Below are 23,961 nucleotides of genomic sequence, written 5' to 3'. Positions count from 1 at the left end.
TTATCTTGTGTCCCCCTGTCTTTAAAGGACTCTGTAGCCAGGCATAGTGCACTCTCCGGCAAGCCAAGAATTTGGGAGGCTGAAATAGGGGGGTCCTGAGTTTGAGGCAAGCAAGCCAGGGCTGCACATCCAGACCTAGCTGGAAAGAAAGAGAGAGAGAAAGGGAGGGAGGAGAAGAGAGAGGAGGCGGGGTGGAGTGGGGGAGGGGGTGTGAGGGGGGGTGGCGCGGGAGAGCAGAGAAAGCAGTGTGTAGTTGAGAGTTCCCGTTCCTCCCTGTACCAGCAGTGGTCACTTAGATGTGGCCGAAACCACGGACTAGGGTTAAGAACGGGACCACAGATTCTATACACTCTGGTTTTTGTTTTTGTCTTTTTTTTTTTTTTTCAGAGAGAGAGAGAGAGAGAGAGAGAGAGAGAGAGAGAGAGAGAGAGAGAGAGAGAGAGAGAGAGAGGAGGTTAGGAACAGAAAGGGACTCAAGATGTTTCTCAGTGACCACACTAAGAAAGTCCAGCCAGCAGATAGGGCAGGGTCACATAACAGGACGCCTCTGTGCCCGCGAGAGGAGTCACTAATTCAGATAACTATCTGAGGGCCATTCTCCCCTTGTGGCTCTCTCCAGTCATTTTCCAATTTGGACCAGGCCACTAGGACTACCACGCCAATCAAGTGTAACCAAGAGCTATCTTTGAAAGCTGAGTTGGCTTTAACGGAGCGGCTCCTGGACCCGGCTGCTAGTCTACCAGTGTAACCTCTCTGGGCTCTAAGACCCCAGGAGAGACCTCGGGCCCCCGATCCCATCTCCCCCCACCCCACCCCCCAACTCCCAAGTTTGTTCATTCAATGAACAGGAAAAAGAGAGGACTCCTCTACCCGGCAATGCAAAAGTGGAGAAAGCTCCAAATAATAATACCAATAATAATCACGGCCACATGTGCATTGGCCCTTTGGCACCACTCAGACTATCCGCATTTCAGGTTATCAAAAGGCACGTGTGACTAGTAGTGATGGTTGTATGGAGAGCTCAGTTCTGATGCTGAAAATGAAATTTAAACTTGAACCTTGAAATTTCCGACCAAATTATTTTAAGAGTCTTTTTGTACTGGGAGTTAAACCCAAGGCTTTGTAGGTGCCCAGCAAGCACTGTACCACTGAACTGCCTTTCCCGGCCCACTTCATCTTCTAATGGGGGCTCACTAAGCTGCTCAGGCTGGCCTTCAACTCACTCTGTAGCCCAGGCAGATCTTGCACACGTGAGCTTCCAGCCTCAGCCCCCCCAAGTAGATGAGCCTTCCGTCACCAATCCAGCTTCAGGTCTACACATTCTTGCAAAATAACAACCCCAGAACTGTCTCTGGGCCAACTACCACCCCCAGTTATAAAAACAAAAACCGACACTCTGCGCATCGCAAAGCACTACTGCCATCTGGTGGCCTCTCCGTCACAAGCGCGCTCCCCAAGAGGACCAGATCAGCTTTTAGGATTGTGTTGTTCAAAATGTGCTCTCTGACCACGGTGGGTCCCAGGGAGCTTATTAAAAATGGACATTGCTGAGCGCTATAGAGCCTGGGTCTCCATTGACACACTCCAAACACCCACGCTTAAAGGGAATGTCCCAAGTGATCGTCGTGCATGGTCAGCTAGAGAGAGCCGTCAGTCTAAAGGATGCAAGCTGAGAAAACTCAGAGGCCACACATGGAGGACTCATGCTCGCTAATGCTGAGCAGAACGAAGATTGCTGTTCTCTGAGTCTGCTGGGCTCCGTGGAGTTGGTTTATGTAGAAATAACAACCCCGGGCACTGTACACACAAAGCTGAAAAGAATCTAAACGTCACCAGCTTGCTCTCTCTCGTGTTCCCTCCCTCTCCCCTCCCTCTCTCCTTCTCTCTGTCCACTCCACATCTGGATCCAGCCAGGTGAACTCCTTCATAGTCCTCCCACTTCACCTCTCTTCTCTGCAACTTTGCAAACGGTCCAGTCAGTCTGGAACAGCACTCTCCACCCCTCCCAAATATCCAGGCATCGCCTTCTCAGGAGGCTCTCTGAGGAGACCTTTAGGCTAAACTACATACCCCCTTCTTAGCGCCCCACCACAAAAATGCGCTATAAGTGCTGTATGCAATCGCATTTAAAGACACACACACACACACACACACACACACACACACACACACACACAACTGTAAACTTTTCTCAGGCAGAGCTGTGTCTCCGTGGCTTCACAACCCGGCCAAACCTCTAGCGCGTAGCTAGCATGCTTTGCTCAGTATTTACTAAGTGAATAAGTGTTTTCAAATGCAACCAGAAGCCTGTCTGATTTTTTTCAATGATAAAATAGTAAAACTGGGAGGGGTGCGGGGAAAGGGCAGGAACAGAGCAACCTGGGAATGTCCTCACCACCTCCCAGGAAAGGAGTGATTTCCCCAGAGGACAGAGGCCTGTCACATCTTGCTCAGCTAATCTGACAGAAGCCAGCTGCAGTGGTTGGTCTGCCCTGGGGAAGGCGTGCTGAGGCTGGGAACCACATGCCACTGTTTGCCCCTGGGGACAGGGGCACAGGGGGAGGGTAATTGACTTGTCTCCCAAATTTATTTATTAATTCCTAGCTACACCATTTGATGTGGTTTCCAGGAGGCATGCCGTTGAAATCTGTTCACTGCCTTCACCGCCTACCCCTCACCCCACGCCGTGATGGCCCCTAGGGAGCCTGGTAAGCCTCAGAGCCAGCTCACCAGCAAGACTCCAGGCAGGCAGGATCTAGACATGGTGCCCACCACACAGAAGAGCTGGGCTCCTGTGAAGGGCTCTGTACCCTAGGCTGCAGATTTGGGTACTGATGAGAGTGGATAGACAGCTCAGGAGCACGCTCAGGAGGCCTGGATCTCCATGGGATGTCCCTGGGATCATCAGGAAAGGGAGGAATCAGTGGCTTCCTGAAGCCTAGGCAGGAAGACCCAATGAGCTGGGCGTGTTGGAACAGACCTATTATCCCAGCGTTGGGAGGTAGAAACAGGAGGATAAGGAGTTCAAGATCATTCTTGACTGCAGAACATGTTCAAGGTCAGCCTGGGCTACAGGAGACCCTATCTCAAATGTGTGCTTGTAAACACACACACACACACACACACACACACACACACACACACACACACACACACCCCAAAGAGGCTATAACTCCATTGGCAGAGTGCTCTCTAGCATCCACTAAGCCCTGGATTCAGTTCCCAGCACTGCATACACTGAGCATAGTGGCCAGCCTGGGCTACACCAGACTTTGTTACAGGGAGGATAGGAAGGTATGGTAGGAAGTGAGGGGTCCTGGCTTGCCCATTTGTATGGTTCACCTGACCACAGGCATTGTGGGTAATTCTAAGTGAGCAACAGTGTTTATCATTGTGCTGGGCAGATGCCTCGAGTTCCGCTCCCTGCTTTGTGCTCCCCAAATTTCTGCCTGTTTCCTACAATTAGTATAAATAGGTTTTGTAATTGGAGAAACAAACAAAACGAAGACACGAGCATGCATCTATGTATCCTACACACAGCCTTGTGACCACACTTGGACAAGCAGGGCCGTGGTGGCCTGCATGCATGCTGTGTAGACACCACTGAAGGTGGCTGATAAGGACTTTGCTCCTCAGCTTCCCTGTTTTCTAGTCGTCCCCCGACCCCGACCTTCCCTACAGAAACTAGTTTTTTTTCATTTTCCTTTGAAGACCGTTGCCCCTCCACCCAGTTCTGTTCCCTGATTCTCTCTCCTCCTCTCAGGACTCGAATGTATTCAGCCACAGCGGGACCTGCCCTTCAGCTCCCTGAGCTAGTAATGCAACCCTGGAAGTCTTTCTTCCCCCCTTAACCCCTACACACACAGTCACAAGCATACACACAGCGCATGCGCACCAGACTCTGTGAGACCCTCCTGGAAAAGTCTTGTCTACTACCATCCGACACATCTCGGCTCGTGGGTACACCAGGGCCAGACCAAGGACTCCTTTCTCTGTGTGTCCTTTACCTTTGTCATGGACTCTGACCTAGGCCAGGAGGGGCCAGCAAGGTCCTTGTCTCAAGAACAAGGCTTAACGGAATGGCCCACACCTCAACAGTCAACTCAAATATTTGAAGCAGTTTTTTTAAAACCCCAAATTAACTTCACATATCCAGGATGAATGAAATGTCAAAACCTTTAAATAAAGAAGAGCTCCCCGTGACTGATGTCTTGGGTGCCTCAGGCACAACTGAGTTTGGCTTCGTATGCTCTCCAGAATGAACCCATCTGGAACAGAAAGGCATTCCTCAGCAGGAGTCAGAATGTAAGACTAATGTGGCTCTGAGCTCTGCGTCCAGCGAGCGAGTCTGTGCCTGTCTCTCCGTACAATGACACTATGACGTGAGGAACTCAGGGTCCTCAGCAGCCCGAGGGACACAGCCCTGAATTCGCCAGGACTCAGAAGGTCAGCTGTGTGGCTAGTTCAGAGTCAGGCATTCCGGCCTCCGCAGGGCCAGGTCCAGGAGGCAGAGGCAAACATGTGATGTGTGGACAAGGGGACTGAGAGACGGGCTGAGGAGGCTGAGGAGCCAGGAGCTGAGCGGGTCGCTGCGGATTTTTCCTCCTAGCAGCGTTCAGGCCTGTTCAGGCAGGTCAGCCTGCCTACCCACTTGAGGTCACGTCAGATGCCACCTCCATGACCTCCTCCAGGCAAACAGATGCCTCAAGGAAGACACCTGGCCCCTGAGCCGTGGAGACCAAGCAGGCCAGCATTCCAGAGAACTCTGGCCAAGGGACCCTCACAGCCTGGCCTACGTGACTTGCTGGGACTCCTGAGTGTAGGGATCCTGCCTTATATATTTTGGCCTCAGGATCCCACTTGCTCAGCTCCTTGGAATCTTATCAGGATGTTATTTCTACCAGGGAGGGTCTCCTTTGCCTAGAAGAGACCACTTCCCTGGCCCAGGAGCCTCTGAAATTCCAGGCCAATGTCATCCAAAGGCAGGATCTTTCCTCACACTAGCAGAAGCACTGAGCTCAGAATGGCTAGAAGAGACAATGCTAGAAGTGCAACCTGCAAATACCAGGGGTACCCGAGGAGGAGCAAAATGCAACCATGGCCCCAGTTCTGATGGTGAAATCCCCAGCCTACACTCTGTGTGTGTGTGTGTGTGTGTGTGTGTGTGTGTGTGTGTGTGTGCGCACACGCATGTGCATGTGTGTGGAAGGGACTGGTAACAGGTCCAGCCTGTAGCCATCTGCTAAAGAGGCCCAGGCAGGCTGACCTCACACAATACAGGTCTCTGGCGGGTTTCAGTGGGCTATGTTGTCAATCAGAAATCCTGTTTGTCCTGGGAGCCTGAGCCACGATCACATTTACATTGACTCACCCAACACGCGTGGGTCCCCCACTACGTGCCAGGCCTGAGGCTGGGTGCACCCCCAAGCACACTGTCCACACACCCAAACCGAGCAGTCTTTTTCAGCCCTCACCAGGGCTGCATGGAATAGCCTTTGTGGTTGTGTGCAGCTGGTCCGCACGGACATCCGCACACCACAGTCATGGGCTCTCTTCCTTTCTGACTGACACCCACTGCCAGTAACAGACACGGGATCTTGGTACCAGTAGGTGAAATACCCAGCGGCTCACTGCAGAGACCACACACCCTGGCCAGAGCCAGGGAGACCGGCTGAAGTCTGAGCTGCCTTAGGGCCCTGGCTTGGCCTCTCGGGCCCTGCCGGTCCACTGGGCTGTGAGGAAGGAGTGATATCAGGCTGACACAGGATTCACAGGTCAGGGGACTCCACACAGAACCAAGATCTAAAAAAAAAAAAAAAAAAAAAACCCGAAGGCATCACAGTTCTACCACATTGTTTCTCAAGCCTAGGCCCCCACGCACAGCCCAGGCTTCCTCACTGGACACACCAGCCCTGCCTCACCAGCAATGTGGCCTATCATGAAGCCAAGTTGTCTTCTAGGGAACCCCGTGGGCACACACACGCACGCACGCACGCACGCACGCACGCACGCACGCTTTCATCAGGTTAGCCCTTGCTAAGAGTGTTCAGGTGCTCCCCACCACCTAAGAATGAACTCTGACCAGCTAGCATTCCAGATCCTTCTGAGGACTGGAGGTGATTTTCTTGGCCCGGCTTCCTCTTGTCTCTCCAGAAGCCTCCCACCCAAGCCAGTGTGCACACGCCTTCGACCTAGACTGTGCCTGTTTACACCTGTGCATGTTTTGCAAAGCCTTTCTGTATCTCCCCCTTACGACCTCCACCACCACCACAACCATCACCCCCCACCCCCCGTCCTTCCTACCCATCCCTCCCTGCAGGGCCGAACTAGAACTACCAAAGCTCATTCAAGGAGCCTTTTGGGATGGCCACAGCTGGACACTGCCCTCTTATCAATGCTGTACTCCCTGAGTGTGTTGTCCCTACACACACACACACACACACACACACACACTCACACACACACATCGTCTCCTACTGGGGAATTGCCTCCTGCCCGCTAGAGCCCCAGCTAACCTCAGAGTTGAGGTTGGGCCCGGGCCATGCATCTCCTCTTTGCGACTTGTTTTTCCCGCAGCGCAGGGCTGGGCAGGCTGGCACAGATGCTGTCACCCACTTAGCCCATATCAGCCTCAGGGGTGGATGTGTTGTCTCCCTCCGGAAGGGTGTGACCCCAGCCCCCCGTTGAAGGCATCAGCCTCTGGCTGGGTGGCTCTAAGGCCCGAAGTCAGGCTGGGGCCTGCTCAGCTGGGCGGGAACCGCACACATTCCTTCGGAATTAAACAAGGTCCCGCTGGCTCCAGGCTCCTCAGGATGAAGATCATCCGGTTTGCTTTTAGAGCAGCATTTCTGCTTCCCCGGGCTGTGAGCCCATGTGGTTCCAAAAGAAAGTTCTTCAGTCTCCCGGGGCAGTGACCTCAATAGCCACAGGGAGGGGTGAAAGGTCACATCTGTGATCCTTTGGAAGCCTGGGTCAAGGCCAGAGCCTCTGCCCTCTGCCGCCTCCTGCCTCATGTCCCCTCCTGTCATATATCTGCCACACTTACACACACGTGCACACATGTACGGCGGCATGAATACACAGACACATGCACAACCACACAGATAAGCATAGGCCATTGTGTACACACAAGATATTCCTATAAACACACAAAGTCGTTCCCACACAGATGTGTAGGAATAGTTGTGTGCATAGAAACAAATACACACTGGCATACACACACACACACACACACACACACACACACACACACACACACACATACACACAGAGAAGTATACACAAAAACACAAGTGTCATGATGTAAATAATACCTCTTAGCTGTGGTACAATCCAGTGGCCACCCTACATATGACCCACCCCCATGACCCCTATGTCATGCGCTGAACTGGGCACCCTCAAACTCCTGTGTTGAGGTCCTAGCCCCCAGCACCTGTGAATACAACCATATTTGGAGATGCGACCACAGCCGGTTACTTGAAGATGGGATTGCTAGCTAGGGTGGGCCCTAACCCAGTCTGGCTGGTGTCCATATAAGGAGAAAATATTAGAACACACAGAGAGACCAGGGGCTCAGCATAGAGGGGGGGCCCCCGTGTGAAGAGGGGTCGAGCCAAGCAGGGAGGCTAGGGAAGTCTCTGACCCTGACAGCTTGATCTTGAACTTCCTGCTTCCAGTGTTGTGAGAGAATACATTTCTATAGTCCAAGCAACTTGTGTTGATGGCACTACTGATGAGAAGGGGTGTGTGTGTGTGTGTGTGTGTGTGTGTGTGTGTGTGTGACCATGCCCGGGAAGCCATCATGCAGCACCCGGAGCTCTGAGTCCTGGGGCTGAGCGGTTGTGGGGCTCTCTCTCTCTCTCTCTCTCTCTCTCTCTCTCTCTCTCTCTCTCTCTCTCTCTCTCTCTCTCTCTCTCTCTCTGCCTTTGTCCGTCACAGGAACAAAGTTCTAAGCCCCTCAGCACAAGCTGCTCCCGGTTCAAAGGTCACCTTGCAGCACACTGGAGGCCGCTGGGCGAGGCCGGAGGGGTCAGCACACAGAGCAGCTAGGCCTCTGAAGCCCGGGCCGGCTCACGGACTGGCACTGAGCCCAGCATCCCTCTCTGTGCCGAGGCAGGGCTTGGCAAAGCCTTCTTGTCAGAACCCCACGTCCACTCAGGGCAGACTCAAATTAGTCCGCTCCGCGGCACTCAGCTGGTTGCAATTGCGGCCCCTCATACTAGGATTTCACTTTCGACACTGATTTATGGGGAACACAAGGGCTGCCTAAAAAAAATCACTTGAATTCCTGCTCAGTGAAGCAATGGTTCAGCGAGGCGGAGGGAACGAGCCCGGCCCTGCCACCCCACAGGGGTGGGGAGATGAAGGTGGGAGGGTCCCCACCGCGGAGACTACGCCCAGTGATCAGAGCCACTCGGGTGGGCCACCCCCCCACCCCCAGCCCCCTCAGGGGCTGCCAGGGCTCTTTGGAAAAATGACATATTCCTGCAACTGGTTTCTCAGCGGCCCTGAAAATAAACGAGCCAGAGGTACACATGTCAACAGGCATGAATCTCACCCACATGTGGGGAGAAAAAGCTAATTGCCGAACACATGCTACAATGTCACAGTTTATACAAGATTTCAAAGTGTGCAAAACAACCCTGGAAACGCCTTTTAAAGACTTACACATGAGGAGAGGATCATGGGAGGGGAATGTGATCAAAATACATTATGTATGTGTATGAAGCTGTCGTGATGAAACCCATTATTAGGGATAATTAATATAGTCTAATAATTTTGTTTTGGTTTCTTTCTTTCTTTCTTTCTTTCTTTCCTTCCTTCCTTCCTTCCTTCCTTCCTTCCTTCCTTCCTTCCTTCCTTTCTCCCCCCCCCCCCCAGACAGGGTTTCTCTGTGTAGCTTTGCGCCTGTCCTGGAACTCACTCTGTAGCCCAGGCTGGCCTCGAACTCACAAAGATCCGCCTGCCTCTGCCTCCCAAGTGCTGGGATTCAAGGTGTGTGCTACCACCGCCCAGCAAGACAGGGTTTCTCTGTGTAGTTTTGGTGCCTGTCCTGGATCTCGCTCTGTAGACCAGGCTGGCCTCGAACTTACAGAGATCTGCCTGGCTCTGCCTCCCGAGTGCTGGGATTAAAGGCGTGCGCCACTCGACACCCGGCATATTCTAATAATTTTTTAAACTGTCATGTACATCAGGCAACAGCTGCACGTTCCTGTTATCACAGCACTTAGACTGGGAAGGCAGAAGAAGCAGGAGTTCAAGGCTAGCCTTGGCTCTATAACAGATCTGAGGCCAGCCTGAGCTACAAGAGACTTGCCTCAAAAATAACAATAACCCAAGCTTGCATGTACTTTTAGAAAACAATACAGAAATTCAAGAAAGCGAGAAATTCTCAATGCAGGCCAGTGGTTTCTTTGGCAGGTGGGGGTAGCCGAAAGGGATGGGTATTTGGGAGCCACACATAGTGGCCCTGGTTGGATTGCTTAATCCTATATCTGAAACTGGTTCACAGCTCCACAGGTATTCATTATATCACACACACACACACACACACACACACACACACACACACACACACACACACACACGTTGGTTACTCTGTTGGTTACTCTGTTGTTGTTGTTTTTATATTTAACCTTGTTTGGGTTTGCATTTAGAGATGAAGCAATGTTTCCAGCCTCAGAGACAGGCATGGCAGCACATGCCTGCGATCCCAGCAGGAGGCTTGCTGTAGGTTCAAGACCAGCCTGGGCTACATAGCAAGACCATGCTCTGGAGAAGAAGGAAAAGGAAGGGAGAGAGGAAGAGGAGGACGATTTTTTTTTTTTTACAGTTTCCCATCTCAGATCCCCAGATCCAAAGTCCCCCTCGAGCAGCATCCCAAGTGGCTCGGTGACATTAGGAGCATCACCATGGACAGAATAAACATCCAGCCTCAGAGCCTCACTGCATTCCTGCCACACTGAGGGATGAGGGTAGGGGGTAGGTCCGCAAGCCTCAGCGTGGACTCCCTGGAATGGGGTGGCAGGAAGCCTTCCTTGGGCTCAAATCTAGAGAGTAACCAGACTGGAGGCTCCTGCCTGAGGCCTTGGAGCTCTGTAATCACCTCAGCCCTGTTCTCCCAGACTGCTTAACCCTCACAGGCCCAGGGCCCTTCCTGCACACCACTCCGGGAAAACCATGCCCCTGCATGGCTGTGTTGGCCAATCGGGCAGGCCTGGACCACAGCTGCAACTGTACACCCCGGTTAGAGTGTGGCCACCCCCCAGTTCTTCCCCCAGAAACTGAGTCTGGCCCTGGATCCCAGCAGAATTAGCAGCCTCGTTTGTTACCATTGAGTCTCTCTCTCCAGCGCCCAGCTTGTCTGGGTGTTATCTGGGTGCATGGCTAACTTCTGGAAGCTAGAATCGCGTCTTATTTATTCATTCCACAAGTATGATAAGTACCTCTGATGTGCTATATGCCTCGCAAGACACTGGGGATTCAGTAATGAGTAACAGTGCTCCGTCTTACTCAGAAGGTGACTTATGGAGTTAGGACAACAGAAGGCTAGAGTCATCCACAGAGAGCTTGGAGACTGGGTGCAGGCCAATGATCATCTAGTCAGAGTCATCTACGCACAAGGGAAACAAGACACCGGGGTGACATCACTCCTGAAGGTCACATGTTAATAAGGCGCAGAGCCAGGATGACCCCAGAAACCACAGGGACCTGAGACCAAGTTGAATGTCCGGCCTGAGCATGGTAGCCACTGCCAGGCTGGCCTTGGAAAGCCGTTCTCAGAATACCTTGCTGGTGGCCAAGTCAGGCCTCTGGGAGGTCTGTCCCCCCCTCTATCTGGAGGCCACACACTGGAGATAAGCTGGGGTCACATTCACGGTGCCAAATCTCAAGCCAAAATCTTCACTCCCCCTCTTTCCGATGAGGGGTAAGGGGTGAAATCTGGAAAAATGAGGGTCGCCTCGTCACAGGCAGTGACTTTTGGGACACACACTCCCACCCTGAGAAGCATGAGGCCTCCTCTCTTGCACAGACCATATCCCTGGAATCTGACCTTAACTTACCCTCCCCCTACGCCACCATCACGTCACTCCCAACCAGTGGTTCTCAACCCATGGGTCTCGACCCCTTTGAGGGCGGTCACAAGTCAGATCTCCCGCGTATGGGATATTTACGTTACGATTCGTAACGGTAGCAAAATGACAGTTATGAAGTAGCAATGGAAATAATTTTATGGTTGGGGCAGGGCGGGGGGAGGTTGGGTCACCACAACATGAGGAACTGTATTAAAGGGTGGCAGCGTGAGGTAGGTTGAAAACCACTGCTCCCAACATCAATATGAGGCAAGGCTCCCTGACAGAGCTCCTTACTGTCTGCCCTCTGGCCCCGGGATCCCCAGAGGCCAGGCCTAGATGGACCCCCCCCCCCCAGAACCTGCTAAAGGAAATAATAGGGTCCCGGGCCCCTCTCGGTCCAAAGAGCAGAGCAGCGTGGGTGGCATCGGCCTCAGGAAATGGGCTGTGTTCTCAGCCCCTCTGCACCAAGTGCTCACTTTCAGAGCTCCCACTCGAGGGTCCCTGATGGAGCGCCGGGGCCGAGCGCCCAGTCCGGTGCACATCTCAGATGACAGACAGCTCTGCCCCATTTCACAAGAGCGCGGCGACAGCCCAGCCCCAACCCGTCCGGGACTGTTTTGCTTGGCCCGCAGCGTGTCTGACAGGAATCGGGTTGCCAACATTGTAACTCTAGGAGAGGTCACATAAAAATCCAGATTTGAAAGGAGAAGAACGGCTTCCCTGAACCTGCTCCCTCGCCCCCCGAGGAAGAAGCCCCAGTGCCCCCCCCCCGCTCCTCATTGTCACCCCTCCCCACCTTGCCCACCAACGGAGGGCCATCTATCTCCTACCATCGGCCCCGTCTGTCTCTCCTTTCAACACGTTACTTTCCCAGGCCACAGGGGGCTCCGGAATTTGTGAATTCCCATTTTAGGGTCTGAGAACGATTTCGCCCGTGGAAAGCGTGACTCCGAGGTCTGTGAATTCTGCAGGCTCGCGCCCTCTCCCCACGAGGCAGCGCTCAAGTGAGGAGGGGAGAGCGGCGGATAGGAAGGCGATTCTGGCTGGAGATGCTGGCTTCGGTGAGGACCGCAAGGAGAGGCCCTGAGCAAGACACGGAGGGAGGTCAGAAATGAACCCGGGGAGGGCTGTGGGCTGGAGTCTGAGCCTCAGCATGGAGGGTCGGCTTTTTCTCTTTGGATTCTAAAGTGGGTCCGTCCCTACAGCACAACATTGCCCTTCAGCCTTCCTTTTCCTGTCCCAGACTCAAAGCTCCTCTCAGCCCTGTACATAGAAAGGAGAGGAATCGCCAAGGCCTAGGCCAGGTCCCAAAGACCTTGACCCAGATGGCCTGAGAGGCTCCCTCCCCACAGAACGCACAGAAAAACACAGTCATCTACATCTCTGTGTTCGCACAAGTATCTGTTGGCTTAACGTTTGTCCGCCATCATACAATTAACCAACTCTCCTTGGAGACAAACCCAAGATGGAGATCATTGAAACCATTGTCCTGCCAACTGGGGCAGAACAGTCCTGATTGGGTGTGAGAAATGCTAGACGAAGGTATCTCTTCTCCCCGAAGGAGTACCAAGCTCCGCCCGGCTTTGACGTCACCACCCTAATCCACTAACTATTACTACTCCTGCTGGGCCATTTTGAAACGACAAGAAAGAATCTGCCGTGGGATGAGCCTTTGCACACTGTGGGCCCCAAGTACCTGGTGGTGGAGGGGGAGGGTCCCCTAAAAGTGGGAGGGTTCTACATGGAGCCAGTGCCCAGCCCAGTTTGGTTCGCTGACTGGCCTGTGTTAGAGTGACAGCCGATGAAGGCCCCCAGGCTCATGTCCAGGACGACGACGACGACATGGGGGCTCCTCTTTGTATCAGTGACTCAGACACACTCAACTGACTCCCAACATCACCCTCCCTCCCCAGCTCTTTTCCTTTCCCCGTGAAATTTGGCTCTGTAGCGGGAGACGGCTTCTTTCTCACTGCCCCCCCCCCCCAAGCCCTCAGAGCACCCTTTTCCCACAAGAGGTGGGCTGCCAACACTGAAGGAAAACAGCGGGAAGGGTCAGAAGAAGCTATGGAGAAAGGAACCCTGTGTCTGTGTAGGCAGGCAGTCTGCCTTCCCGTTTTTATAGTTACGGTCCCGGACCGACCAGGGCTAATGCTCTTTTTGCCCTGAAGCCAAGCATCCTCCCTTTTTAACCCCTGCTCTCATCCTTCAGCTGCCTCCTCCAGGCCCTTTAACTGCCAACAACCTACTTTCCCGACGTTGATTTATGGGGACGGGAGGGATAGCGGGCCCCACCCGCAACACCATTTTCAAACCACCCAACGTTCCGGGCAGAACGTTTCCGTTGAAAGGCAAATACAGACCTACACAGTCCCCCCACGGAGCTGCAGACAGACACACACCTCCTCAGGGCCAGAGATAACAGTGAGGGGCAAGCCTGCCTCAGACCCACTGCCCACCCTGACATGCTCTCTCACAGCCTGGGCACTCGGGCACACGCCCCACCAGCCTGCCCTGCACCGTGAGCCATTTGGGCCTTCTTTTGAGGAAAAACACTCGGCTCCCAAGAAGGTTCCTGACAGGGCCTTTTTTTTTTTTTTTTTTTTTTCCAGAGCCGCTGGATAAATTGCTTTTGTGCAAAAATAAACACAAGCGAACTGCATTAGCCGAGCGAGTGACACATTAGTTACAGATGCAGGGCCTGTCAGAACATTGAGGGAACAGCTTTTATTGGGGAAAGGCTGAGAGACTCATAAATAACCAGTTGGCAATCTCACATAAACATTTGTGCGTTCACATAAACACCGCCTACCACAAACGGGGCCTGGCTGCCAGCAGGGCTTTTGGAAGAGCCCTTTCTGCCCGTCCTCCGAGAACAACGATGACGAGGCCGGAGGGGGGCGAAGGGCCACAAGCCCCCTTTCTCCCAGAGTTCTCTACTTCTTGGACCCGCACCCTGGGCTCTGTGGGGTGGAGGGAGAGATCCAAGTTCTAAATCCTAAGTGTCTGCCAGAGAAAGAGGGTCAAAATGCCCAGCTCCAGAGGAACAACTGGTCCATTTTCCTCCCTCCACAGAGAGCTCGCCTTAGCCAGCCCCGAAAGGAGAGACTAGGATCTGCTGCTGCACCCGGGGGCTGGCCTGCTGAATAAAGCCCAGTGAAGGATTTGAAAAGAGCTTGGAAATCCTTCTCAATACAGCCCCAGTGGTTCCCATCAGAATCGCTGGGAAAATGGGATGAAGCCAGTATCCCCCCCTCAGCACCAACGACCGAAGGCGACAAAGGGTGGCACCAGCCTCATCCCGTCCCAAGACGCAGGGCGCCTAGGCTTCCTCCCATTGGCTCTTGAGAGTGTCCTGGGGTTGGCCCTGGACTCCCTTTCTTCCCTCTGAGACCAACACTTCAGACCACATCTGTTTGAGGCTCCAAAATAAGGGCAAGGCTGCCCGTGTGGACTGACCAACCAGTTTGTTCTCGTTGCTTTCCCTTCATGCCAACTCCACCCCTTCCCAGCAAATGCCCCCTTGGAAAGGCTCCGGTGCCCTTGTTTGCACTGAGGTGAATGGAGTCTTGCTACGGGGCTCGGTGGGCACCGTTTGGTCCCGTCTCCCTCCCAGACGGGCCAAGTGTGAGCGTGTAAGAGTCCATGCAAGCCCGTAGCCCCGAACTCCTTGTCAAGTTTTAGAATCGGCTACAGGGGGGAAGGAAAATGCTGGGTCTTCTGGCCCCCACCCTTGCATTTGGGATTCCTTTAGGAAAGAGAGTAATAAGGACAAAACAGAGCTCCCACGGGCCTCAAGATACCCTCACAGCGAAGACTGGCCCCGGCGCCAGCAAAACTACCATCTTCCCTCAGCTCCACATCAGCTGCTGGTCACTGCTTCCCGCCACAGTGAAGGAGCAAAAACACTTAGGCTGAGTGCCTTTCTGTTTTATCCATCATGTTCCTTCATCTGCTGCCATGATTTCCTCAGTCTACCTTCCCTCTCTGCCCCCCAAACACCTCAGGGGGTGTGTGTCCAGTCCATCTGAATTAAATCGCCATCTGGGTCCTACTCTTAGACTTTTTCTTTTGAGTGCCTTTCTCCTTCTGCAGGCCCACATCCAACCCATCTGTCCAGACACCTTGAAAACTGCCTTCCAGAGTCTTCTCTCTGTCTCTTTGTCTCTGTGTGTCTCTCTGTGTGTGTCTTTCTATGTGTCTCTCTATGTGTGTCTCTGTGTGTCTCTCTCTGTCTTTGTCTCTGTCTTCCTGTCTCTCTATCTCTCTCTTGTCTCCCTCTGTCTCTCTGTCTCTCTCTCAACCCTGAGAGAATGCTTGAGTGCCTTACTGTTAACTTTCCCTCTTGTCCTGGGTTGTTTGTGCAGAGCGAGTATTCCCTTGTATGCCCCGCCCCCAAGGCTCAAGCTCTCAGATCTGAGGCATCCCTCTTTGAGGTTCCCCTTCCTCCAAAACCCTCCTCCAGTGCCCAGGATCTAGTACCTGTGCTGAATCAGTGAAGGGAGACGGTGGTACAGTCTGGAGTCATGGTTCTGACACTGTGGGATGAGGTGATGGGGTGGTAGGGAGGGAGATGGTGGCCATGATGGAAACTGGCCCGTAACCTTCCCCTGGGCAGCCTCCTTTAGGCTTTCATTTGGTAGCTGAATAACTCTGCTTTGGAAGAAAAATTAAGATGCCAGGCAGGTGCCAACAGCCAAGCACCACGGCTCTATTGACTAAGGCTCTGCCATCTAGGCCCTTTCTTCCTGTGAACAAATGGAACGTTTTATGGGAAGATAGAAAGAACAGTCCTAGATGGCAATGTGGAAGGTCCTTTGGCCAAGACAGCCCTCAGGAGAGAACACAGTGCAGCCATAATTTATTGCATTCGATATTTTCACGTCCAACCTTATTTTTATAGACATTATTTCATAGGCTCCAGCTTAAACACAGATGGAAAAGATTCTGGCTTTGTAATAAGAGATGGATTATGGTGGGCCCACCCCGCTGCTCTGTGCCTGTGAGTGAGTAAACGCACATGATCATGGCCTTAGGTGGGGCTGGGAGATGCCTTTATTGTGTGTGCAGATTTTGATCTGACAATTCTACACTCATCTCTTCTTCCTCGTGGCCAGGCCCTCTGGATGCTTCCGGGGGTTGGAGGGGGGGGGGGATGGGATGTGATGACCATGTCAGTGGGCAAGAAAAAAGTATGGCTGAAAAGAAGGAAGGAGGGGGAATGCATGGTATTGTCTACATGACTATGCTGTATGCATTGCCTTGCTCTTTGGGGGGTGTGTGTGTGTCAGGATCTGGTGTAGTTGGAAAATAGCGTCTAAATCTCTCTAATGTTGCGGGAGGTACTCTCCCTCCATGCTGGGGCGCAGAGTTTCATCTCAATGAACGTCTTTAAAATCAGGATGGAGGAGCTGGGGAGACGGCACAGTTGGGAAAATGAATGCCTTGTAAGCCCAAGGATTGGGCTTCAGTACAAAAGCTGTGCTTGGTGGTGTGGACGCAGAGACAGGAGGATGCCTGGGACATGGCATGCTCTCCAGCTGGCCTAGCCTACTTGGCCTGTTCCAGGCCAATGAGAAGCCTGTAGAAAGAAAGAAAGAAAAAAAGAGAGAGAGGGAGGGAGGGAGGGAGGGGAGGGAGGGAGGGAGGGAGGGAAGGGAAGGAAGGAAGGAAGGAAGGAAGGAAGGAAGGAAGGAAGGAAGGAAGAAAGAAAGAAAGAAAGAAAGAAAGAAAGAAAGAAAGAAAGAAAGAAAGAAAGAAAGAAAGAAAGAAAGGGGAGAAGGGAGGCAGGGAGGGAGGGAGGGAAGGAGAAAGGAAGGAAGGAAGGAAGGAAGGAAGGAAGGAAGGAAGGAAGGAAGGAAGGAAGGAAGAAAAAGAATAAATAAATGGTGGACGGTGCCTGATGAATGAAATCTAAGGTTTCTGTATATCCCCTGCCACATAAACACATACACACACAGGCATGCTCACACACAGCAACATGACTGAACCTGCGGTTTTTAGAGCCTGGTGTGGCAAGCTTTGTTGAACCCTCCTTATTTCGGGAAAAGAGAAAAGGAACACAAGAGGAGACCGAAAGGGGGAAATACTTGAAGGGAAAGAAGTAAGAGGGACGTGGGAAGGTGGAAGGACAATTGCTCAGACCAGAGCCAGCAGGAAGACCCCGAAGGAGATGACCTAGCCCGGCAGGAGTGTCTTGGCCCACGGCGTGGCCCACACACATCCACAAACTCCATGAGTGCAAGCTGAGGCCAGCTTCGCTGCTGGCAAGCCGCAGGCCCAAGAGAGCCCAGGCAGGCAGCTTGCACACATGCCTTAGCAGCAACGCCCCCCTTCCCTCCCTCGGGGGAGTTTTCGTCAGACTTGGTGAAGCTTTGGGGGTGTGTGTGTCAGGAATCGCTAGGGACTCAGGCTCATGGGGGGTCAGAGGCAAGAACGGCCCCCACTCAGCTTCGAGGGTCAGTGGACAGTGAACAGAGGGAGGGGAGACTGAGGGAGGAGACCCACTTCTGAGGATCCTGTCCTTGTGGAGGAACTGCTGTGTGCAGTGAAATACCCCGCAGAGGCTGAGAGGCCATTCCTGAGTGGCTCTATCCACGAGGCCCGCATGGCAGAGCTCTGTGGGAGATGGCGGCCGGGAGCTTAGCAGAGCTGTTTCTTCGGTCTGTAGACATTTCTGTATTGCAAAGTCACAGAGGTAAAATTCTTAGGACCCATCCCTGGGGTATCCTTGAGGGTTTGACATACCAGCAGAGGTAAGAATCAGCGCTGAGAAAGCCTCCTACCCAACTCGACTTGGTATGTCAATCATTCGTGTCTGCTCTCCTGAAGCGGAAGTCCCGCCTGCACCGGGGGAGCCATGAAGGACTGGAAGTTTTTTGTTTTTTTGTTTTTTAGTTTTTTTTGGTTTTTTCGAGACAGGGTTTCTCTGTGTAGCTTTGCGCCTTTCCTGGGACTCACTTGGTAGTCCAGGCTGGCCTCGAACTCACAGAGATCCACCTGGCTCTGCCTCCCGAGTGCTGGGATTAAAGGCGTGCGCCACCACCGCCCGGCAAGGACTGGAAGTTTTGAAACAGGAGTAAATGAGGAATCCGCTTCAGGTAGCAGAGAACTTCAGGAAGGCGGTGCCCACCACCTGACCTACTTGAGGAGTCTGGCCCAGGGACCCAGGAGCTTATGAGATACAGAAGACTTGCTACTTCCCAGATCCCTTATTTGGAGGAATTGCATCCCTCTACACACGTATACACTCTAGGACTGGTGGGGTTACCTGTCAATCAAAAGGCTCCTCAACAAGCACTCTTGAAAAGCAATTTGAGCCCTAGCTTTCTGACCTCCCAGTCCTGAGAATCTAGATATGCCCCTTTAACACAAGCCTATTTGAATTGGTCTTGGTCACTCATAGCTAAAAAAAAAAAAAAAAAGAAGAAAAGAAAGAAAGAAAGAAAGTCCCAACTAGTACCCATGGGTAATGAGTGAAATATGCTTCTCCTAGACATGGCCAAGCCACAGCCCATGGGCCACATGTGCCGCAGTACAGCTATGAATGTGGACCAGGACAAAATCATAACCTTACATAAAACACCATGAGATATTTGGTGCTTTTGTGTGTGTGTGACTCAACTGTGTGGTTCTCGGGTGTGAATTTTGTAGACAGTGCTGTGTCGCAATGTCAAAAGTGTTGCCCATGCTTGCAAGTTTAAGCCAAAGAACTAAATCAGAAGAAAAAATGCATTTCCCTAGGAGCAGAGGCCCATAGACATCCGGGAAAGAAGCAGAGAGGCTTGGACAACGGGCTGGAAGCAACAGGCAGAAGAAGCCCCATTCTGTTCCCAGAGGTGGAAGGACCCACATTTCACACATAGGTGCACACATGCACACACACATACACATACAAGCACACTTGTGATATAAAAGCACGTTGATTCTTGTCTTCCTTGGAATCCAGCACTCAATCTCAGCACACAAGGTCTCCAGCTCTAAACATCCATTCTCATGACTGACACTTTGAAGTCCTTGAGTCAACAGGAGACCGAGTCTGCATGTTATGCGAACCATGAATTAAGCTGTCTCCCCCACATCAGCAACGGTAGGACAGACTGAAGGGTGGAAGTGGGTAAAAGAAAAAAAAAACATGGATTTATCAGTCAAGTCCTTTCTCACAAATAGAGAGTGTGACAGCGGTATTCCCTGATAGTGGTAAAACACACATTTTCTTCCACAGGTACTGGAGATTAGCCCAATGTTTGTTACATTTGCAAATCACAGGCGTGGAACATTTTCCAGGATACATAATGTATGATTCACCTACATTTGCACATACGCATCTCAAGATACAAACACATGACACGTGGGACTGACTCTTTACATTGGCAACTAACCAGACGTGGAGCCACACCACAGTGGCGAATGATTTATTATTATAAAAGTGTCTACTAAGGTATCACTAAAATTTCAAAACTCAAGCTCAAAGTCAGCCTCACTTAAACATTTTTATTGAGCTTTATATGTGCTTGATGAAACTCACCAGTTTGAAATTTTCGTAGATAAATGTTGTGGTTTGAATATTGGATGTCCTCCACAGGCTCACATGTGTGACCCTTGGTCCTCAGCTAATGGGGTTGTCTTGGAAGGTTGTGGAAACTTCAGGAGGTGGATCCTTGATCAAGTGGGTCACTGTGGGCAGGTACTGATGTTCTGTGGCCCAGACCCGTCTCCTGTCTGCTCTTTGCCTCCTGACTGTTAATACCTGGTGGCCAGTCATGGTGACACATTCCTGTCACAGTGCCTCACCAGCCATGATGAGTTACAACCCACCGGTAACCATGTCATGGTGCCTCACCAGCCATGATGACAATAAAGACAACATTGTTTATTACACTTATTTATGTGTCTGTTTATTTATTTTAGGTTTGTGTATGTGCATTCACACCACAGCACGAAGGGCAACTTGCAGGAGTCAGTTCTCTCCTTCCGCCTTGTGGCTTCTGGGGATCGAACTCAGGTCCTTAAGCCTGGTGGTAAACCGCCTTTACTTGGTGAGTCATCTCAGCGGCTCTGAAGACAACATTTTTAAAGTGTACATGAGAAGGGGTGGGTAGGTGGTTCACTAGGGAAACACCTGCAGACCTGACTTCCATCACCAAGCATCCAGGTGTAGCACAGCTGTGGACACCTGGAATCCCAGCACTAGGGAGGGAAAGATCGGACTTCGTGTAATTTGATGATCAACCGGTCTAACCAAATTAGTAAGCTCCAGGTTCAAGGAGAGACTCTGTCTCAAAAAATAATGTGGGACTAACTGAGAAAGACACCCCACGAGGCCCTCATACACACACGCACACACCCATGCAAGTAGACGCATACACACATTTTTACATGAGAAGCAATCTTAAATTTAAATCTTTTACAGTTTACCCTGCAGTTTTAAAATTAAAATAGGGTGACGTTCCTGGGCCGATTCGCCGTCTCTGTGTAATCAGCCCCAAACCTGAGTGGCTCACAATGAGTTATTTTGCTCTTTCACAGTTCTGCCAGTTGACGGTGAGAGGTGGTTGCTTGGTGATGCGAATTTCTCATTCAATCAAGCGGCAGCAGGGCCTGAAGCCTGAAGCCAAATGCAGCCTTGACGGTATAGTGCATCCAAGATGGCAGCATCTACATCCTCTTTCCTCTGCCTCAGATGGGATGGCTGGAGCACACGGGGTATGCTTAAGCATAATTTTTATGGCCACGTGGCCTTTCTTATGGCTGCCTTGACTCTCTCACTGAGGAATCAAACTCCTAACATGATGATTAGCCTACCCCGCAGGAGTATTCTGTTTGTTTGTTTGTTTGTTTGTTTGTTTTTGAGACAGGGTTTCTTTGTGTAACATCCCTAGCTGTCCTGGAGCTCACTCTGTAGACCAGGCTGGCCTCAAACTCACAGAGATCCGCCTGCCTCTGCCTCCCAAGTGCTGGGATTAAATGAGTACATCGCCACCACTCAGCCTACGGTGACTATTCTAAGACCCCAGGTAGAAACCAAGAGCCTTTTATGACCGATACTCAGAAGGCGTGTAGCATCATGGTCACTGCTTCTGTGGGTCCAAAGTAAGTCACAGAGACAACCCAGATTTAAAGGAGTGGACCACACAAGTGGCTAATAGCAAGAAGTAGTGTTGAAGGGGGTTGTCTTTGAAGACCAATTACCCATGTCTGATCCCAGTGAATCACCTTCCTCTAATGTGCAAATCCACCTGCCCACCAAGAACCCCCAAGGTCATTAAACGGTCTCGGACTCAAGTTCCAAAACCAAGACTTAAGCATCTAAGTGGGGTATAGGTGCACACGCAACCCTTCAGGCATGGTTCTTCTTGGTCCTAAGGTTTGTGAGCTAAGAGACGAGTTATTTTCCCACATTCATGGCACAACAGTGGGGCAGGCAGGCACAATGGAAACATAGTGGGTACTCGCCTCCCAAAGGGAAGAGCAAGCCTGTAACCCAGCTACACACACGCCACCAACTCCTTCATTAGGTCTACTTTCTCTCTTCCAGAAGTGTTTTCCTGGCTCCAAACCCTTCATTATTGTGCTGGCTAGCTTTTCGTCAACCTGGCATAGGCTGGAGTCATCTCTGCCGATGGAATCTCCACGGAGGAATTGCCTCCATCAGACTGGCCCATAGACAAGCCTGCAGGCACTTTCTTGACTAATAGTTGACCTGGAAAGGCCCAGCCCACTGTGGGCAGTGCCACCCCCCGGGGAACGTGGTCCTGGATTGTAAGGAAACAGGCTGAGCAAGCCACGGGGACGAGCATTCCTCCAAGGTCCCGGCTTCATTTCGCGTCAGGGTGCTGTCTTGCTTGGGTTCCTGCCTTGGCTTTCCTCGGTGATGGACGGGACTGGACTCAAGGTGTCCATGCCAAGTCAATGCTCTCTCCTCCAAGCTGCTTTGGGACAGAGAGCAAACCAGGAGAATTGTCCTTCCTTTTCATAAGAAATAACTAATAGCTGCCGCCAAGAGGCTTCTCTATTTGAGCTATACGTCTTTTGGTCCAACTTGTAGACTTATTTTTTGTTTGTTTGTTTGTTTTTTGGTTTTTCGAGACAGGGTTTCTCTGTGTAGCTTTGCGCCTTTCCTGGGACTCACTTGGTAGCCCAGACTGGCCTCGAACTCACAGAGATCCGCCTGGCTCTGCCTCTCGAGTGCTGGGATTAAAGGCGTGCGCCACCACCGCCCGGCCAACTTATTTTTAAAACTTTGCGGGCTTCCCATTCCCCGCCCCCCCCAGTTTTTAACTATGTGTAAATGTGTGGAGGGGCATCCGCCTGTGAGTGCAGTACCATGGAGGCCAGAAGAGAGTAGACGATGCCCCGCATCTGGAGAAACCAGAGGCCACGAGATGCCCAATGTGAGTGATGGGGAAGGAACTCGGATCCTCTACAAGACCATAAACACTCTTACCCTCTGGGCCCTCTCTCCAGCTCCTGTAAGCTTTTGTGTATCACATTCTAACTTCCGCCATTAGGCAAAAGCCACAACCATTTATTTATTTACTTTAGGGCTTATCTTGACTTAAGCCACCAGGAAGGGGCCCGTTGACGTCCTTAGAAGCCGTGCTGTCCAGTAGAGCTAAGACAGTATCTGAGAGGTCTTCAGAAGCCTTGCTTCTACCCACGAGGCCTCCAAGCCATGCCCTTGAGTGTTACTGAGGCATTACTGAAGGATTACAGCCACACCCTTGGCTTCCTCTGCATCTCAGCCCACAGTTTACTGGCAGCACCCCGACGTGTGCCTTTGCCCTGAAGCCTGTTCTTCCGTTGAGAGCCTTCAGCTGGAGCAGCATGACTACCTCCTTAGATTTCCTCAGTTCTGCTCCAAAGTGGAACAGCGCCTTCCTTAGTTCACGGTCATGACTCTTCCGCCCGACAAAGTCAGCTCGGAGAAGCTCCAGGGCCCTTCCACTGGGTTGCTTGGAAATTGCTTTAGACAGGATGCTCTCTCCTGCCATGTCAGTGAAGGCCATGGCCTCACGTCGGCCAGTGATGATCTCAGGCGTCCTTCTCTCAGATTTCCTCCTGGGTCCCAGGACTCCAACCATGTTCTCCTCAACGCTCCTCAGCTTCTGCCTTCTGAAGGCCCCCAAAGCAAAGGCCACAGGTTTCCGTTGTCTTCTCTCTCTCTCTCTCTCTCTCTCTCTCTCTCTCTCTCTCTCTCTCTCTCTCTCTCTCCATCACCGCATCCAGCCTAGAGGTACCAGCCTTCCCAAGAATGCCCCAGAGAACACTTCATTGTTTCAGTCCTGTGTACTCCTTCCCCAGTGAGTGAGTCTGAGCTGGCCTGTGACTCATGCTAACAAATGGAATGTGCTGGAAATAAGTTGCTTAAGTTTGGAAGCACTCTTTCAGAATACTGCCAGCTCCCGCTTTCCCCTTCCTAAGCACTCACTTCTGGGAGTCGTGAGCACCTTGCAAGACTTCCAGCTACCTCACTGGAGAAGCCAGTTGCTCCATTACAGAGAGGTCCACAGACATCCCGGGGAGAGGGAAAAGGCCAGTGCTGCCCGCCTTCGGTCCAGCCAGCCTCCTACGATCCCAGACACCCTTCCCTAACCACGATTGCCTGAGACTCCCAAGCAAGAACAGTGGCAGATGCCCTCCCCAATCAGCCCACTGGGCTCCCAGCACCACAAGAGATAAATAATGGTGGCTATTCTGGTTTTGTTTCAAATTCCAATTTTTTTCTTTGTTCTTTATTCACTTTGAAAGATTTTTTAAAAATTGTGTGTGTGTATGTGTGTGTCTTCACATGGGTGTGCACATGTAAGTGTGAGGGCCCAAGGAGGCCAGAAGAGGGCATCAGATTCCCTGGAGCTGGAGTTCTAGAGGCTTGTGAGTTGCCTGACCT

General features: G+C 51.9%; 2 long non-coding RNA genes across 2 annotated transcripts; one reads left to right on the top strand and one right to left on the bottom strand.

Moving 5' to 3' along the window:
* Positions 1–3,740: 3,740 nt before the first annotated feature.
* Positions 3,741–11,200, bottom strand: LOC121825052 (uncharacterized). Its single transcript, XR_013047043.1, has 4 exons — positions 11,064–11,200; positions 10,446–10,612; positions 9,609–9,771; positions 3,741–5,802 (listed from the first exon to the last, which is right to left on the bottom strand). It is a non-coding gene; the product is annotated as an uncharacterized LOC121825052 (long non-coding RNA).
* A 536-nt stretch (positions 11,201–11,736) lies between these two features.
* Positions 11,737–21,017, top strand: LOC121825050 (uncharacterized). The gene is made up of 3 exons (XR_013047042.1): positions 11,737–16,074; positions 19,983–20,110; positions 20,601–21,017. It is a non-coding gene; the product is annotated as an uncharacterized LOC121825050 (long non-coding RNA).
* Positions 21,018–23,961: the final 2,944 nt, after the last annotated feature.

Source organism: Peromyscus maniculatus, chromosome 22 (assembly GCF_049852395.1).
Source record: "Peromyscus maniculatus bairdii isolate BWxNUB_F1_BW_parent chromosome 22, HU_Pman_BW_mat_3.1, whole genome shotgun sequence".
Classification (NCBI taxonomy): Eukaryota; Metazoa; Chordata; class Mammalia; order Rodentia; family Cricetidae; genus Peromyscus; species Peromyscus maniculatus.
Note: the sequence above shows the minus strand (reverse complement) of the source record. Positions and strands in the feature narration are given on the sequence as shown.